This window comes from Silene latifolia, chromosome 7, assembly GCF_048544455.1.
Source record: "Silene latifolia isolate original U9 population chromosome 7, ASM4854445v1, whole genome shotgun sequence".
Taxonomy (NCBI): domain Eukaryota; kingdom Viridiplantae; phylum Streptophyta; class Magnoliopsida; order Caryophyllales; family Caryophyllaceae; genus Silene; species Silene latifolia.
Window position 1 is genome coordinate 83227694 of NC_133532.1, and position 18620 is coordinate 83246313.

General features: G+C 35.4%; 1 non-coding gene across 1 annotated transcript; it reads left to right on the forward strand.

Moving 5' to 3' along the window:
* The first annotated feature begins 16687 nt into the window (after positions 1–16687).
* On the forward strand, positions 16688–16795 carry LOC141593895 (small nucleolar RNA R71). The gene has a single exon (XR_012521950.1). It is a non-coding gene; the product is annotated as a small nucleolar RNA R71 (small nucleolar RNA).
* The last annotated feature ends 1825 nt before the right edge of the window (positions 16796–18620 follow it).

An 18620-nucleotide genomic window follows, 5' to 3' on the forward strand; every position in this document is an offset into this window, starting at 1 on the left:
ATACCAAAGATGCAAGTCTTGTGTTCCAATCAAATACTTAAAAATCCGTTTGACGGTTTTAAAGTGTGATTCCTTAGGATTTGATTGGAAACAAGCACACAAACATACGCTAAATTGAATGTCGGGTCGACTAGCGGTTAAATAAAGCAATGAACCAATCATACCTCGATACACCGTTTCACTAACACTCTTACCATTTTTGTCTTGATCAAGTTTAATGTTATATACCATTGGTGTAGCAACGGATTTGGCATTAGTCAACCCAAACTTATTTCCTTCAAATACTTTTGTTGATGGATCATGGTGCCTTGATCACTTTGTTTGATTTGGAGACCAAGGAAAAATCCTAGTTCTCCCATCATACTCATTTCAAATTCAGAGTTTATTAGATCCGAAACGTATTTGTAAAGAACTTCACTTGTTGCATTAAAAATAATTTCATCAACATACATTTACACAAGCAACAGTTCATCGCACTGTGACATGATAAATAATGTTTTATCAACCGAACCACGATTAAATCCATTTTCAATAAAAACTTTGAAAGCCTATCATACCAAGCTCTAGGAGCCTGTTTTAAACCATAAAATGCTTTATCAAGTTTATAGACGTGGTTAGGAAAAACATTATCTATGAAGCCCGGTGGTTGTTCAATAAAAACTTCTTCATTTAGATAACCATTTAGGAAAGCGGTTTTTACATCCATTTGAAAAAGTTTAATACCATGATGTGATGCAAAAGCTATGAGTATTCGTATAGCCTCAAGCCTAGATACCGATGCAGAGGTTTCATCATAATCGATTCCTTCTTGTTGGTTATAACCTTGCACCACTAGTCTAGCTTTATTTCTTACGATTTCTCCACTATCATCAAGCTTATTGCGGAAGACCCATCTAGTACTAATTACAGTACGATTAGATGGTCTAGAGACAAGATGCCATACCTCATTCCTCTTGACTTGATCTAGCTCCTCTTGCATGGTTGTCACCCAACATGAGTCATTAAAAGTAATGGTGATGTGGCTAGGTTTGATTTGTGAGAGGTAGGCATTGTATGCACAAAATTTTTGGAGGATGACCTGGTTTTTACTCCTGATTCAAGGTCACTAGTCTGATTTGTGGGAGGATAGGAGCTTTGGCATTTCCATTTTCTTGGAACAATGGTGTTGGAGGCTTCATTTGTTTCGTTTGGTTACGATGCAACGATTGCGATGGATCGCATGAGGGTGATTTTGTGAGGTTGATTGTGGATCAGTTTATGTTTGAGTAGTGAATGGTTCACTACCATCCTCATTCCCCCTGGATGAGTTAACTCTATTTAAAGATGAGGAAGGGTTAATTCCCCCTGAATTTTGGCCAGCTTCTTCATGCAACAGAGCTCTGACTGTTGCACAACTTCCTCAACCTCTTCCACCATGTCTATGTCATGACAAATCATTCTAATGTCGAAATCATCATCCTTCTCTTCATCACCAGCCTGTTCATTAGACATAAAAAAAGACTAGATTCGTCAAATATTACATGAATGCTTTATTCCATTTTCATAGTCCTTTTGTTGTAAACTTTGTAAGCTTGACTATGACTAGAATAACCAACAAATACTCCTTCATTACTACGAGCATCAAATTTACCTAGGTTGTTTTTGCCATTGTTGTGAACAAAGCATTTAATACCAAAGCATTTTAAATGTGAGATGTTAGACTTTCTTCCTCGTAGTAATTCATAAGGTGTTTCGTTAATTATTTTCTTAATCATGACTCGGTTGTAGATGTAACAAGATGTTTACGGCCTCGGCCCAAAAGTTCTTTGGTACTTTAGAGCTAATGATCATAGTCCTAGCCATGTTTTCAAGAGTTCGATTCATTCGTTCCACAACCCCATTTTGTTGAGGGGTTCTTGAGGCCGAAAAATTATGGCTAATACCATGATCATTACAATAGTCCTCAAATGATGAATTCTCAAATTCGGTTCCATGGTCGGATCTTAAGGATGCAAGTTTTAGACCAAATTTGTTTTGAACCATTTTAACCCAAATTAAGAATTCATCAATTGCTTGGTCTTTGGAACTTAAGAAAAGTAGCCAAACATATCTTGAAAGGTCATCTATAATCACACAAATATAGCGACTTTCACCCTTGCTAACAATACGCATGGGTCCACATAAATCAATGTGAACAAGTTCAAGGACACGAGAAGTGCTAACACAATTTTTGGATTTAAAGGAGCATTTAACTTGTTTACCTCTAACACAATCATCACAAAGTGATTTAAACTCAAATTTCATGTTAGGCATGCCATCTACTAGGTCAAGTTTCTTGAAAGTATTAAGGGTTTTAGCATTAACATGACCCAACCTTTTATGCCAAAGCACAGGGTTACTTTTGTGAACACTCATACATGATAAAGTTTGACCCGACAATGAGCATAGGTTAGTCATGTACACATCTTTGACACGCTTACCTTCAAGAATTAACTCTCTAGTTTTACCATCAAGTATTCTACATATACTAGCATGAAATTCAACAATGTTACCTCAATCACACAATTGTGAAATGCTTAGAAGATTGTGTTTCAAACCTTTGACAAGCAACACTTTGTCGACACATAGTGACTTTGACTTACCAACTTTTCCAATACCAATGATTTCACCTTGTTTGTTGTCACCAAAAGTCACCATGCCACCTTTGTAGGCTTCTAGCGAGAGGAATTGGTTTTCTTCTCCCGTCATGTGACGAGAGCATCTACTATCTAAGTACCAATTGTTGCTGCCTCCCACTAATGCCTATACAAGATCAAACAGTTAGTTTGGGAACCCAAACAAGTTTGGGTCCCTTCTTGACACTAGCTTGTTTCACCAAGTCTTTCTTGATCCATACCTTTTTAGCTAATTTAGTGTTCTTTTCTAGGTCACGTTTTCTCTTTTCACAATTGTTAAGCTCATGACCAGTATTACCACAGTAGTTGCAAATAACAAAATCAGGAAGTCCAGCGTACTTTCGTCTTCTAAAATCAGTTTTGCTTGGGTCCTGGTTTCGGATGCAACAGTGCGTGCTACTGTTGCATTTGAAACCAAGTTCAGCATTCTTTGCAAGCTTTTCATACTCTTGGGACTGTTTTAGATGATATTTTAAAACATTCTGACTTCCTTCCCATTTTAGGTAAAACATCTTAGCCTCATCTAGCTCTTTTGTTAATGTATCAATTTTAGCAAGATGATTAAGATTTAGTTGACCTACTTTGTCGAAAGCGTGTTTAGCATGTCTTACTTCATCACTAAGCAATAAACCAATTTGCTCAAGTTGCTTGTTATCTCTTTTACACAAAGTGAGGTCAGCTAGCAGAGAGTCACGTTCCTTAATTAGCGAGGACACATGTTTTGTGAGAGTCTCAATTTCCCTTTTAGACTCAGATGCAACAGTTGCATCATCTGTTGCGTGGATTTGTTCAGCCTTTTTCAGAGTTTCAGTTTGAACAAGAAGGTCATTGTTTGATTTTTGCACTCGATCTAAAGCACTTTTAACATGACTTGACTCGTCGTTCAACATTTCAGCAATTTTGACAAGATCATCTTTTTGAATTTCGCATGTTGCAAGATCAATCAAGAGTTGGTCACGTTCTTTTGTTAGTGAGGACACAGTTTTGATGAGGGACTCATCTCCTTTGTTAGACACAGATGCAACAGTGCAGTGCTCTGTTGCATGCGTTTCATCAATCCTTTTAGCAAGAAACAAATTCTGTTTTCGAAGCTTTTTAATCTCCTTTTCAAGACTCAATGATGTACTAAGTTGATCAACCTCATTTAGACGTTCTTTCAAACCAACATTTTCTTCGGCTATGTCTTCAATTTCAGTTTGCATAGCCTATAATTTATTGTTTTGGACACGACACTTATCAATGAATTGGTCTAAGAGGAGACAAACTTTGTCTTTAGAGAAAGATCGAACCTTTTTCTTGAGCTTATTTACCTCATTGTCCAATCAATCGAGTTCACGACCGAGCAATAAGACATTTGACATTTTGTTTCTTTGTTGACTTTGGAACATCATTGATTGATTGAGAAGGGATGCACATTTTGGCGTCTAATTCTTCTTTAAGGACATCGTCCTCATCGGAATCGGACATGCCCCAAATGGCTGTCATTACTTCATTCTTGTATTCTCTTTTAGCAAAATCACGCTTTTCTTTAGATTTGATGTCATTCCACTTAGAACATTCTTTTATTTGGTGACCGTTGTCACCACATTTGAACCAACCCATAGTGGAACTAGATCTTCTTTTGGGAAAACGTCTTTTGCTAGTATAGTTGTTTGACCTTTGCGAGTTTCGACCATTAATCATGCCAACAATGTTTTTAGTGAACATTGCAAACTCGTCATCTTCATCCTCCTCATCACTTGAGAGAGCATTGAGAGCGAGTCCTTTCCCTTTAGAGCTTTCACTAGAGCGCTTCATGAGAGTTAACTCATGAGCCATGAGTGAGCCCATAAGTTCATCAAGGGACAGCAAGGAAAGGTCTTTAGCTTCCTCAATAGCCGTAACCTTCGGTTGCCATTTTTCAGATAGGCTACGAAGGATTTTACGGACTAAATCCTCGGATTCAAAGTTTCTACCTAGACTCTTGAGGTCATTAACAATACTAGAGAAGCGTGAAGACAAACTATTTATTGACTCATCTCTTCCCATGTTGAACATCTCATATTGTTGCATGAGAAGATCAACACGGTACTTTTTGACTTGTGACGTTCCCTCATAAGCAAGATTAAGGGTGTCCCAAATTTCCTTAGCCGAGTCACATCCAGATATCCGGTTAATCTCTTGTTCACCGATGCCATATTGAAGGATGGACATGGCTTTAGAGTTTTTCTCGACTTTCCTAGAATCGGCTTCAACATATTTGTCCTCACTTTTGAGGGACTTAGTGCCATCGGCATTAGTCATCTCAATTTTGAGGGGACCCTTTTGAATGATCAACCAACATTCGTAGTCCGTACTTTTGACATAGTGCTCCATGCGGTGTTTCCACCAAGCATAGTTTTCCCCCTTAAAGATGGGAAACTTAGTATGTTTTGAATCGTCCATAACTATAGGATCAACTCTTTGGTTTTAACCAATATCAAGAGCACGAGGCTCTGATACCAATTGAAGAGTTAAGAACGATAAACACCTAAGAGGGGGAGGGGGTGAATTAGGTGTACCTTTTAAGAATTTTCTCGTTTACTTGGTTAATGACTAACACAAGTAAGATCTATTAGGTACGAGTTTGAGAAACTTAATGGATTGTAAGTTCACAAACGGTACAACAGTTCTATGCAACAGTATGATGAACTGTTGCACAGCACTGGCAACGAGATAGGTAGATAAAAATGCATAGGATACACGAATGTAAAAGTAAATAAATAAACAAGACGATGTTTTAAAAATTGGTTCAGCTCCTACTCCGGAGCCTACGTCCAACCGTTATTTTATTGCTTGTTTAGAAATTTACTCAAACTTAACTAAACCCCTTACAATGAAAATAACTCGCCAACCTACTCCGGTTGCAATTGCTTGAAGCTACTCCGCTTCAAGACTTTCCCTTGCTCAAAGCTACTCCGCTTCAAGACTTAAAGTTCTATCTCAACGGTTTACAGAGTCAGAATCTCAGTGGTTCACTTAAGAACATGGAGATTACAATTAAGACCTAAACATGAGAATCATTGAACATATTCTTTATGCAACAGTTAAGCGAACTGATACTTGGAGATTTTAGAGCTTTGAAAAACAAGTGAAGACTTTTGAAAACAGAAAACGGTTTTGCAAATATTTGTAGAACAAAGCTTAAAATGCTGAAATGATTTTGCAAATGTTTTACAATGAGTGTTCTGAAAAGTCTTACAATAAATGATAAATGAAGTGGCTATTTATAGAGAAATGAAGTGTGTAAGAGAAGGATCTTAACACTTCTTTAATCTAATATCCATAGGTTTGTAGTATGCATTTTCATTTAAAATTATAAAAGAACAATCAGATTGCAAGGCTCAAGGCAGCTGCATTTTTCCAAAGCAAAGAGTGTTTCCCATAAAATTTATGGGAACTCACAATTTCGCCCAAAATGGAAAAAGTAAAAGACCCATTTTTAGCATGAAAATCCACTTGCATTAATAGGATTGGCATCTTTAATTTGGCTTGGAAGAATATCCTTTTTGTTCTCAATTGTTCTTCAGATTTGGAAAAATGGTATCCTTTAGAAAACAATAAAACCTTTTGAAAGATTTTAAACACTTGTGAATTTTTCCAAAAATTCTCCATACGTTAGTACCAGAAACCCTGGTGTAACAGTCACAGGAACTGTTGCATGGTTTTGCAATCACCTATGCTTAAAGAGGATATGTTTAACTACCTCGGTTACAACATTCATTCTAGGCAATGGGCTTTCTTGTCTTGCCTTCATCTTGATCATCTTGTTACTTTGATTAGCTTGTGGACTCTTTGATTGATCATCAATAGCTTCAATTTTGCTAAACAATTTAACTAAGAGGCAAACAATTAAATAACAAATGAAACTTGACATCATCAACCAAATGTGTTCTAACAAAAGTAATGGATGAGTTTAAAGAAACTCAAACGATAAATGCGATTATCATATATGAATAGTCAATACACTATTACTACTTCATATCTTATAATCTGTAGTGTACATTTTACACTAGTTGAAATGCAATAAAAGCTTGGCAAGTGGATATACCATATATCCATATATTCCAACTTTATTAATTGCTATTTCCTTCTATTCAATGTTATTTCTAATAACATGAATTTATCTAAGTATATGTCTAGTCTTCTTACTAGACTTGGGCTCTTTAGCTTGAAAGATGCTCCCACTGTTATCATATAACTTGTGATAAAGTCATTTGTAGAGGGATTCACTCTTGTTCCCTATGTTGACCATTTTATCAGAATTCACTTAGATTCTATTTGTAGAATTTGCAATGGTTGAAACTAAAACATCTCTCTAGTCTCTTACTCCTAAGTCAATAAAATTAGCCTAGGATTTCGACAAATCCTTTTCGGTTTGGAAACTAAAGTTTGTGCAACCCTTCAACACACAACTCAGTATATCATCCAAACATATGAACGAATCCTCAATTCTCATCAAGAATCTTAAAAGATGTTCTTTAAGGCTTTCACAAGACCATCTTATGAATTAACTTGTTATTGATTTATTATGCTCCAAGCATATGATTCATCTCGGCGTGTGCATATAATGGCATACATGATCGTTCTAATGGCGGAAACATTAGAAATCGATTTCATGTGATCAACAACTTATTAAGGTTCAGTGAATGACTACGACTCTATCATAGTAATTCCACTTTCATCACCATGAACAACCTACTCAACGTTGTTGATGTTTAAACAGATATGACAGAACTTATCATCATAAGTCTCTCAACTCTATGCCAATATTGTTTCATATAGATTCGGAAATCTAGAATACATTACACCTTTTCCTAGTCTCCCAATCACTCTTTCACAGAAGAGAGCATTGGTACATTATTCTCAATAAGTAATATGTTATCAACATATAAGACATGGAAAAATAATTCTTGCTCCCACTTAACTTCATGTATAAACATAATTCTTCAACAATGTGAATGAAACCATTCTCAATTATCACATGAACGAAAAGTATGATTATTACAATCCTTTGATGCTTGCTTAAGACCATTCTAGGATCGCTAAAGTAAGCTTTGCATAATATGTTAGGATTCTTAGATCTTCATCTAAGGTATTGTGTTCCATACACATCCTTTTCTAAATTCCCATTTTAGAAAAGCGAATTTTTAATATCATTTGTCATTCTTTATCAAAATAAAATGCGGCAATTCCCAACATGATTTATCTTGATCAACATCTTCATGTCAATCTATGCATTTAGGTACTCTAAAGCTCCATTTACTTTAAAGAGACCCTCGCCTTAAAGTAAATCTACTCTTGAGATTGTAATGCTATGGCTATTATGCAACAAAGTTGATTTGAGACTGCTCGCAATTGATCATTCAAAAGGTCATAATTCCATTACTTTCGAAAAGTAACATATAATTAATAAGACATGTGTACTTTACTCCCACTCTATCTCAATAGATTATAGTTCCATTACTTTTAAAAAGTAACACATTAACTATAAGACATGTTTGTGACGATCTACTCCCACTCTATCTCTTAGAAATACTCCTATCTTCTTAAGAGATGACTTAGTGAGCCACAAACATATATGGTGAAGTAATACAAGTTCGTTTAGACTAACGTGTTAGCTCATAATAAGACCGGCTCTATTATGGCAGTTTGATTCACGTAATATGCGAGTCTGATTCATGTCATTTGTTAAATAGACTTGTTATTTTAGGTATCTCCAGGTTGACCCTCCAGATTAGAATAAAAATCCCCAAATGTGAGTTTAACAACTCAACCCGACTCATATTAGTTTGATCTTATGGGTAGTGACACGAGGTCATAATCCATATATATTAAATCAAATTTATTACTTAGATCTTTGTCGCCATGATCGGATCGTAATGTTTTAATTCCTTTTGTACAATTGGTTCTCTACTTCATTTAGAAATTCTTTAAATCTCTCAAATGCTTCACCTTATATTTGATTAAGTAAACATACCCATATCTACTTAAATCATCGAAAAAGTGACGAAGTAGTCACAATTTCCACTTGAGGTGATGCTCATTGGACCACATACATCGACATGTATTAGTCCCAATAAATCACTTGTTCGTGTCCCTTTACCACTAAAAGAAGTACGAATCATTTTGCGAAGGAGATAAAATTTGCATATTCCATATGATTGAAAATCAAATGGTCCAATAAATCTAGTCGACACTAGCTTTTTAATGCGTTTCTCATTTATGTGACCTATTCGTAAAAGCCAAATGTACAAATTATTTGAATCACTTGTTATGAGTCTTTTGAATTGTATGTTTTAGATATCTTTAGTTGAGTTGGAGTTTTCTAAAACATAAATACCATTAATAGAAGTGGCTTGGCTCATGGTCAAGTCATTTCAACAAAATACAACAATTGTTTTTGATTGCAAAATAACAATCCTTCTATATCTAACATAGAAATGGTAATAATGTTATTAGACAAAGTGGGTACATAATAACAATTATGTAGATTACAACTTAAAGCTATTAGCTAAAACAAGTACATAAGTTCCTTTTGAAGTAACGGCTACCCTAGCTCCATTTCTAGTCGGAGATTTACATCACTCTTGCTTAGCTTTTCCACATTTACAAGCCCCTGTAAATGATTACAAAGGTGAAAACCACAACCGGTATCCAATACCCATGTTGAAGTGGAGATATAATTTATATCAATAACAAAGATTTCGGAAGAAGTATTACCAAGTGGAATGACAAGTCCAACATTGATATCTTCAAAATACTTGGGGCAATTACGCTTGCAGCCTTGCAATGGCCCATGACATTACAATAATGACATTCATCGTAGGATTGAGCACCCTTATTGGTTTTGGTTGTGGTAGTCTCACTAACTACTTCCAATTCATTATCGGGTTTGGGTTTCTTACCCTTCTTTGCCTTTCCTTTATAAATACCATTACTCCTTTCAGTTGCAAAGACACTCTTGCTAGAACTTCCACTCAATTTGATATTTCTCCTTGCTTCATCAAATAAGAATACCTTGGAATTTGTGACATTCTCCTCATTTGATTCTCTTACCAAGGAGGTGGGCATGAGTATGGGAGTGGGAGGTGTAGAAGTGGTAAAAAGGCAAAGATTTCCATCCTTACCAATGCCAAAGCGTAGTTTTCTAATCGGGTCATTGTCATACAAGAAGCATTTTTCATTGAAAGATTGGAGCCATGAATTAATGGTGATAGGTGTAATAGAATTTTATAAATCCATTGCGGATAAATAACTACAAAAATGGAGATGAAGGAAACAATTAACATTTATCGTTATAATACTCGTAAATTTTAATACAAGTATTGCATTTATATAGTGACCTTTACCCAACTATAATAAATGATTCCGAGATCCAAATCCATACTAGCTCAATTGTGGGACAACCCCTCTACAACTTTTACTAATACAACTTGGTAGGTTAACCCTCTTAACCGATTCTACAACTAGAACTCTCGGTCGATGATTTTACATTAAACTCACCTTTAGCCCGAACCTTTTGCGGCTACGGTCGCAAATACCTTCGTTGAGATTAACCAAACTTCGAAGTGTAATAACTACTTATTACCCCACTTATCCAACGTCAATAGAAGCACCTCGAAAAATCGTATTGTACCCCTTATGAAATTTAGAATCATGGGCTCCTACTATTTGGCAAGGCTAAGTCTCAATCTTTTAAAAGTAAAGGTCTTGTCAATTTATAATCTATCAATTTTAAGTGGACTAAAAATCGAATTCTTGATAATTATAATTGACACGGTCGAAGACTCGATATAATATGCATGTGTTGTTATGGCGATTTGGCAATGCATGCAACATATTAAAAGAAATGCAAAGCAAAATATTAAATTTCTAGTATGACTTTCCTAAAATAGAAAATCAAATAATCTATTACATATTCGTAAAGCAACTCCTTTGGTCCGTTGAATCTTCAAGTGGCACGCTTTCCAAGAACATGCATCGTCTTTATCGGAACGCCTTTCCGAATGGCACCGTCTTGAAGAACCTCCGGAATTACAAATGATAATAATAAAATACAAATCTATTCCTATTATACATTTGTAAAATGGAAAAACTAGTAAAAATAAAAGTGATACGAGATCACATTAAATTACAACCGAATCAATATTCCCTTTCATTACGGGTAATATTGATTAAAACGAAGGCCATACTAAGATAAAATTACATAATTCAAAATTATATAAATAAAAAGACATTCAACAATTGAAATATTCAGCATTATAATATGTGTCTATCATGCCAAATTATGTGCCAAATCGCCCTATTTAACTTATATCGATTATATAACCCGGTTTTATGGAAATGCGTGATAATAACTTATTAAAATCACTAATCAATACTTAAATCAAATTTAAACTCAAGTTAATTATCCTAACTTTCTTAGGACTCAAAAATTAGTCATCACTCAATTTTTGATAATAATTCAACTTGATTTAATTTTATGCTCATTTTTTACCTTAAAATCATAACATTTATGAAATAAATCCAAATTAAATTACAATAATTTCAAAATTTGAATTTTCAATTTTTGAACATTCTGAAATATATCCATGACACTCATAATGTCAAAAATCATGGTTAAAATTTTCGAATTTATTTCGAGAAAAATATAGTTGCGATTTATCGGTTTTATCAAATAAAACTTCTAAAGTATACAAAAATTAATCAAATAAATTTTACTAATTTAGATCTGATAAGTGGGATATAAATGCAACCTAAAATAATTTTCTCATGCCATGCAATTCATTTTAGCTATTTATGCTAAAATAGTCATTATTTATGTCATTTTTACACTAAAAATTCATAAATCATGCTAAATGAATCAATTTCATTTCAAATTTTACACACAGTGAGTAAAACATGCATGTGACAATATATTAAAATTTTATGGCCTATTTCGACGTTTAACTATATTTAACCATTTAATCTCCATTTAATCCATTTTTATCTCATAAAAATCATAAATCATGCAATATTAATCACATTAATACGAAATTTTACATACAATAAGTAAAATATGCATGTGAGGTCATATAAAAATTTTAAGGTCAGAAACTTAGTTTAACTATTTTTAGCATTTAATTTCCATTTCAGTTATAAAATGTAATAAAATAACTAAAAATCATTAAAATGAGCAATAAAATACCATTAATCATAAAAATGACCTAAAAACATTTTAGGACCAGAATATATAACATGCATCATGATTTCGTGACTTACTCTAATAAATCACAAATTTTTAGTTTTAATTTAGTTACTAATAACTCGAAAAAACTATAAATCGATTATGCATGCAACATCCTATGCTCTGATACCAATTGTTAGGTTCATTAACCTTTTATTAGACTCTTCTAATAGTGAACTAATTAATATATTAATGTGAGTTCATTAGATCTAGTGCATGCATAACAAAATAAGTGATTTAGTTAGAAAAAACAATGATTCTTACATTGTTATTTTCGGATTTTTGGGCACAAGTAAGGTCTCTTACCTTCACTTGTTCTTGAGCTATGATGAGTATTAGGATGATCCTCCAAGACTCTATATTAGGAGCCCTCCTTTTGATTGCACCCAAGATTATCCCTTATCACTACTAAATAATATTTGCTAGATGTTTATTTAGTAGTATACCTTAAAATTGACTACTAATACTCATATATTACAATAATAATAGTAGTAGTATTGATGAACAATTTGGATTAAAACTTCTCAAGTTTTAGAGAATGAAAAATATGAATGAGAGAGGTTTGCATGTGATGAAGATGTGTACATTTTTGGAGAACAAGTGAGTGGAAAAATAAGAACAACAAAGTGTCCTATTACACTCAAGTGGTCCGGCCACTTTGCTCTTTTAAGAGCATTTTTTCTCTTCTCAAAATGTCTTTCACAATAATCTATAAGTGTAGGTAGTAGGGTATGATTATAAGGTGTGTCATAAGATGTTGGAGCATCTTTCCAACAACTAAATGACAAAAGCAAAAACTCCACCATCATCACACTTTGGACGGCACACTTGTGCCTATATGGTTCCATTTTTGTCTTATAATATTTGTCCCACAAATGCTTATAAGTCTTATGGTTAATTATCTTACATAATTAAATATTAATTTGATCATACAACAATTATGTGACAAATTAATAAACATATATTCACTCAACCTATTGAATAATATTTTACCATTATATCAACATATAATGAGTCCCATAATGGCTAGTTAGTTAAATTTACAACCTCTTTTAAATGTAAATAACTAATTACCTCTACCTCGAAATATTTATAAAACTTCAACATAATTTAGTGAATTAATATATTAACCCACTAAATCGAATCTTATTTAATGACATTACAATAAGATACATATTTCCTCTCATAAATATAAATTGTTCTTATTTAAGGAATTAATTAACTCGTATCAATATACAACTAATTAACTTTACAGATAAGGGCATCATCCTATAGGTGTGACCTTAAGGGATCAACTGACCACCACCGTCCTACGACAGTAACGTCAAACTCTAGCAAGCCAATAGTTACTGATTAATATTGATCAGTTGACTATTTAATTTATCATCCCTTTCGTATTCTTATTATGAGATTTAATAATGATTTTAAATCATGTGATTGCACTATTGTTGAGGACACATACTCCAACATTTGGGTACCTTAGTTCCGCCTTTAGTCCTTGCCATATTATACTCCTTATCAATTTGATATCAACAAATCAAGATGTTCCCTGAATGCTCCTTGATTTATTAAATTGCAATCAATTCCTCAATCAATTAGGGATTTTCGAAATTTTGCCCCAAACCCTAGAAAATTGATTCAATTTGTGAGGAAATTGATGATTAAATGGTCTTTTGTTGATGAAGGAGTAATTTAATTGTGTTTTGAGCAAGTTTTGATTTGTTTGTGATGAATTTTGGTGAGAAATTAATGTTTTTGGATGAGGGGATTGAAGGTTGAAGTGAGGGAACATGTCTGTGTTTGTGTTTTGAAAGGGGAAAATGAATTGGGAAGAAGGGAAAAATCCCATGTTAGGCTATGTAGCAGGTCTTGGACGGGCAGATTGAGGTCACGACGCGCGGATTTCCTTACAGGAATTTCTGAAAGGGCAAAGCAGGTCTGGGACGGGCGGCTTGACTTCGGCTCGAGCGTATTTTTAGGTGGGACGCTCGTTTCACTTTGGGACGGGCGGATTTTCCTACAGGAAAATCTCATGATTTTGAAGCCTCCTAGGACCCACGGCTCGATAGTAGGACGGGCGTCCTGAAGTTGGAGGACGAGCGTCTTGAGCTCGGCTCATGCAAATTCTCTTACAGGACTTTCTACTAACACTTGAAGCTTCCCAGCTCCCACGTCCCAAAGCCAGGACTCGCGGATCGAGTCTGTAGACGCTCGTCTTGCTCTCTGCTCCCACGAGCTCGGGTCTGCTCGTGGGGATTATCTTCCCGTGTCATTCCTTCTTCCTTTCCTTGTTAATTGTTGTGGGTTGCACTACAAAGGCTTGGTTTAGCTTAGGCATGTGCCATCCCGACACTTGATCAAATACTACACATTAAAAATCCCTCCCTCATTTGCTCTCATGTCAAAAATCTTATAACAAAGCATGAAAATGCAATGCAAAAAGACAAAAATCCAATAAAGGAAATGAAATGCTAGTTAGAGGGGTTAGAATATTTACAAATGGTGGTTTAGGAAGGACTCCACCAAACTCTCCTTCTTGTGAGAGGTATCAAGGGGGCAAAGTCAAGGTGTTGTTGATGTTGCTCAACACCTTGTAGAAGTAGTCAAAGGCTTGTTCATTCTCATGGTAAAGGTCTTGCATAGACTTTTGTGCAGCAGTTTCTTCATTGTTGTAGTCCGAGTCAAAGTGTTGACAAGGATCCATCTAGCCTTGGTCTAGACTCATAGCATTTCCAATATAAGGATTGACCAATCCTTCAAATTCATCGTCCCATAGACCACAAACTTCATTTGCTTTCTCCCCTATGTAGGGTGGTTCATGTGTTGACAAGAGCAACTCTCCTTCCTTGTTATCATGGCCGATGATGCCTTCTTCATTATTTGTCATGATGGGTGAGCTATTCAAGCTCTCATCGTTGTTGAAAATTTCATGCTCTCCGAATAGAGCTACTTGAATGTCATCTTCTTTCTTCTTCCATATGGGTGATGTTTCGTTACCCTTGGCTTGATCTTTGCGTAAAAATTCTAACTTCTTCCTATCACTTTCTCGGCTATAGTGATTGACCATGAAGCATGGCTCATGTAATCGGGGGGCTCTCATGGTTTTGTCAAGATTAAAAGTAATTGTCTCATCCCCTACTTCAAGTGTGAGCTCTCCATGTTTCACATCGATTACCGCCCCGGCGGTATGCAAGAAAGGTCTTCCTAAGATGATAGGAATGTTGGAATTTTCCTCCATGTCTACAATGACAAAAGTCTACCGGGATGATGAATTTGCCAATTCTCACGGGCACATCGTCCCATACCCCTAGAGGTATCTTCGTCGATCGATCCACCATTTGAAGGGTAATGTTGGTGCATTTGAGCTCTCCCACTCCTAGTCTCTTACATACCGAGTATGGCATGACGCTTACACTTGCTCCGATCCAAGATCACACAATGCCTTGTTGATTGTAGTGTCGCCAATGGTACATGGGATAGAAAAACTTCCTGGATCTTTGAGCTTTGGAGGGGAACTCCCTTGAAGAATAGCTCTACTTACTTTGATAGAGGCAATAGTCTCCAACTTTCGGATGAATTTCTTCTTGGTTAGAATATCCTTCATATACTTTGCATAAGCCGGAACATGATTGATCAATTCCGTGAATGGGATTGAGACTTCTAAGTTCTTCACAATTTCCATAAACTTTCCAAGTTGCTCATCAAGCTTAGGCTTAGCTTGGCGACTTGGGAATGGAAGTCTAATCACAATAGGCTCTTTCTCAATTTCCTTAGCCTTCTCTTCATTTTTCTTCTTTGAAAGTTCATTGGTAGTAGGCTCTACTTCCTTAGAGTTCTCCATAACTCTTTGCTTGCTACTATTACCCACAATATCTTCATCAATTGAACTCTTCGGCCCCTCATATCTTGTACCACTCCTCAAATGGATGGCACTAACCGTTTTATGTCTTGGGGGGTTACTTTGAGGAGGTAATTGCCCCTTTTGTCTTTGGGAGCTAGAAGATGCTAGTTGAGTCATTTGAGTCTCTAACATTTTGGTGTGGGCAAGAATGTTGTTCATGGTGATTTCTTTAACTTGGCTATCGTTTTGCATTTGGGTGAAGAATTATTGTTGGTTCTTTTGCATTTGGAGGACCGCTTTTTGAACATCAAAGCTTTGGCTATTGGATTGGTTGTAAGATGGTTGATTTTGATATCCTTGGCTTTGGTTGAAAAAGGGTCTTTGAGTTGAATTTCTCATTGGAGGTGGGGTGTATGTTGGTTGAGGATTTTGAACATTTTGGCTCTTGTATGAGAGATTTGGATGGAATTTGGTATTCTCATTATAATAGTTGGAATAAGGGGTGCCATTCTTGTATGCTTGGAAAGCATTCACTTGTTCATTTGTTCCCCTACATTCGTTTTGATCATGTCCTAAGGTTCCACAACTTTCACATACTCCATTTGGAATTGAGGATGATGCCATCATAGCATTGACATGTTGTTTGGGTGATTTGGAAGCTTCATCAAGCTTAGCCATAGCCTTCTCAAACTTCAAGTTGATGGTGTCGATATGAGCACTTAGTTGAGCACCCAATTGTGTGATGGAATCTACCTCATGCTTTCCTCCTCTAGTGGCCTTTCGAGGCCTACTATATTGGGAATTATGAACCGCCATCTCTTCGATTTTGGTCCATGTTTGGTTGTCATCAACTTCGGTAAACCGCCCATTGCATCCCATATTAAGAACATTGCGTGAGTCTTCATATAAGCCGTTCCAAAACTGTTTAACAAGGAACCACTCACTAAGTCTATGGTGTGGACAAGAACGACAAGTGTCCTTAAATCTCTCCCATGCTTCATATAATGATTCTTCATCCCTTTGTTTGAACTCGGTGATTTGGGCTCTCAACATATTAGTCTTCTCCGGAGGATAGAATTTCTTGTAGAAAGCAAGTGCTAACTTCTTCCATGAATCAATACCAAGGGTAGCCTTGTCTAGGCTCTTTAACCATTGCTTTGCGGTACCGATCAAGGAAAAATGAAATAATACCCATCAGATTTGGTCTTGAGTAACTCCGGTTTGAGAGATTGCATCACAATAGTCACAAAAAGTCTCCATATGTAAATGAGGATCCTCACTAGGCATCCCTCCAAATTGACTTCTCTCAACTAATTGTATGAATGCGGATTTGACAATGAAATTATCGGTTAAATGTGGTGGTGTAGGAGTACCGTTTGGTAGGTTCTCCTCGGTTGGTACGGAATGAGATGAAAATTTAGGCATTGTGGGTTGATTTTGTGGTTGGTTTGGAATTGGGTTATCCTCTCCTTCTCTTGCAAAAGGGTTGACAAACTCAATGTTATTTGGTTGAATGACCACAATCTCTCCAATATCCAAAACTCTTGAAGTACCTCTAGCAACTCTTCTATTGTTGGTTAAGTTCCTTTCAATCTCGGAATCAATAGGTAATAAATTACCTTGTGATCTCCTAGTCATGCAAAATATCAAACAACTAGAAAACAATTAGAACAACCTTGAGGAGATTGACTTCCCCAAGGTAAATAAAGACAACTAAAAACAATAAACGAAAATCAAATCAATTGAACCGTCCCCGGCAACGGCGCCATTTTTGGTCGAGCGTAGTCGTTATTGCTCGTTAAAGCTTTCAACCAAAACAATATTTATATCTTTACAAACTACTCTTAGTAGTGTGGTAAGCAAAGGTCGGATCCCAAGGGACGGGTATCGATTTAAGATTTCAATTGCAAGTAGTTATGTCTTAGGGTGTCACAATTTGGGTTGAAATGAGATGTAGTCTAAACTAATCAACAAGACGAATGTAAATTAATGAAAAGAAAGTAAAGCAATTAAAGAGGTTTGTAAACAATTGATTAAGGGCACTATAGTGTCATGGGTTCATAAGGGAATCATGGAAATAAATCATACAAACATGTTCTCAAATAGATGCAAGCAACTTATTGTTGTGATGGAATCGAGTTAGTGTATATCTTACAATTCCTAGGAATATTTACGTCCCGCAGCCGAGTCGATCAAGACTATACAACACCTACAAGTCGACTTAGTCTCCTCCTATTCAACTCTATGCATGGTCTAACAAGGCTTCAGTTGGCTTATATCTTACAAGCCTCATTGAAAAGATAAGAGATAGGTAAAAAATGCAAGGTTTCATAGTCTAGCATTTCATCAAACATAACATGTGCATAAGTTGAAATCACAATAAGCAAGCATTTAATTATGAAAGCATATTAAATTAAGCATAGATCTAATCCCATGATTGATTCCCCTAATTTCCCATTAACCCTAGCTAAGAGATTACTCACTTATGATCAAGTTTAACATGCTAATAAGGATGTCAATTATATTAACAAAGCAAAACATGATGAATAAGAAATGTAATTAACAATAATTAAGCAAAGGTAAAAGGGATTATACCAACTTGAGATGATCCAAATATAAAGCAAAGAATAATAGAAGGAAACTTGATGATTGATGGAGAGTTGCCAATCCTCCAATAAACCCCAAATAGTCTTTTAATTACCCAACTAAAACTAATGACAATTGAGAGATTAAGGAAATATTAAGATGTGATTAATATTAAAAATGTGTATTACACCTTGGATTAAGAATAAATTAAGAGATTAGAAGGAGATTAGTACATGATTCTAAGGTTTATTGATGATATGATCATCATCTAGGTAGTACAATAGGGTATTTA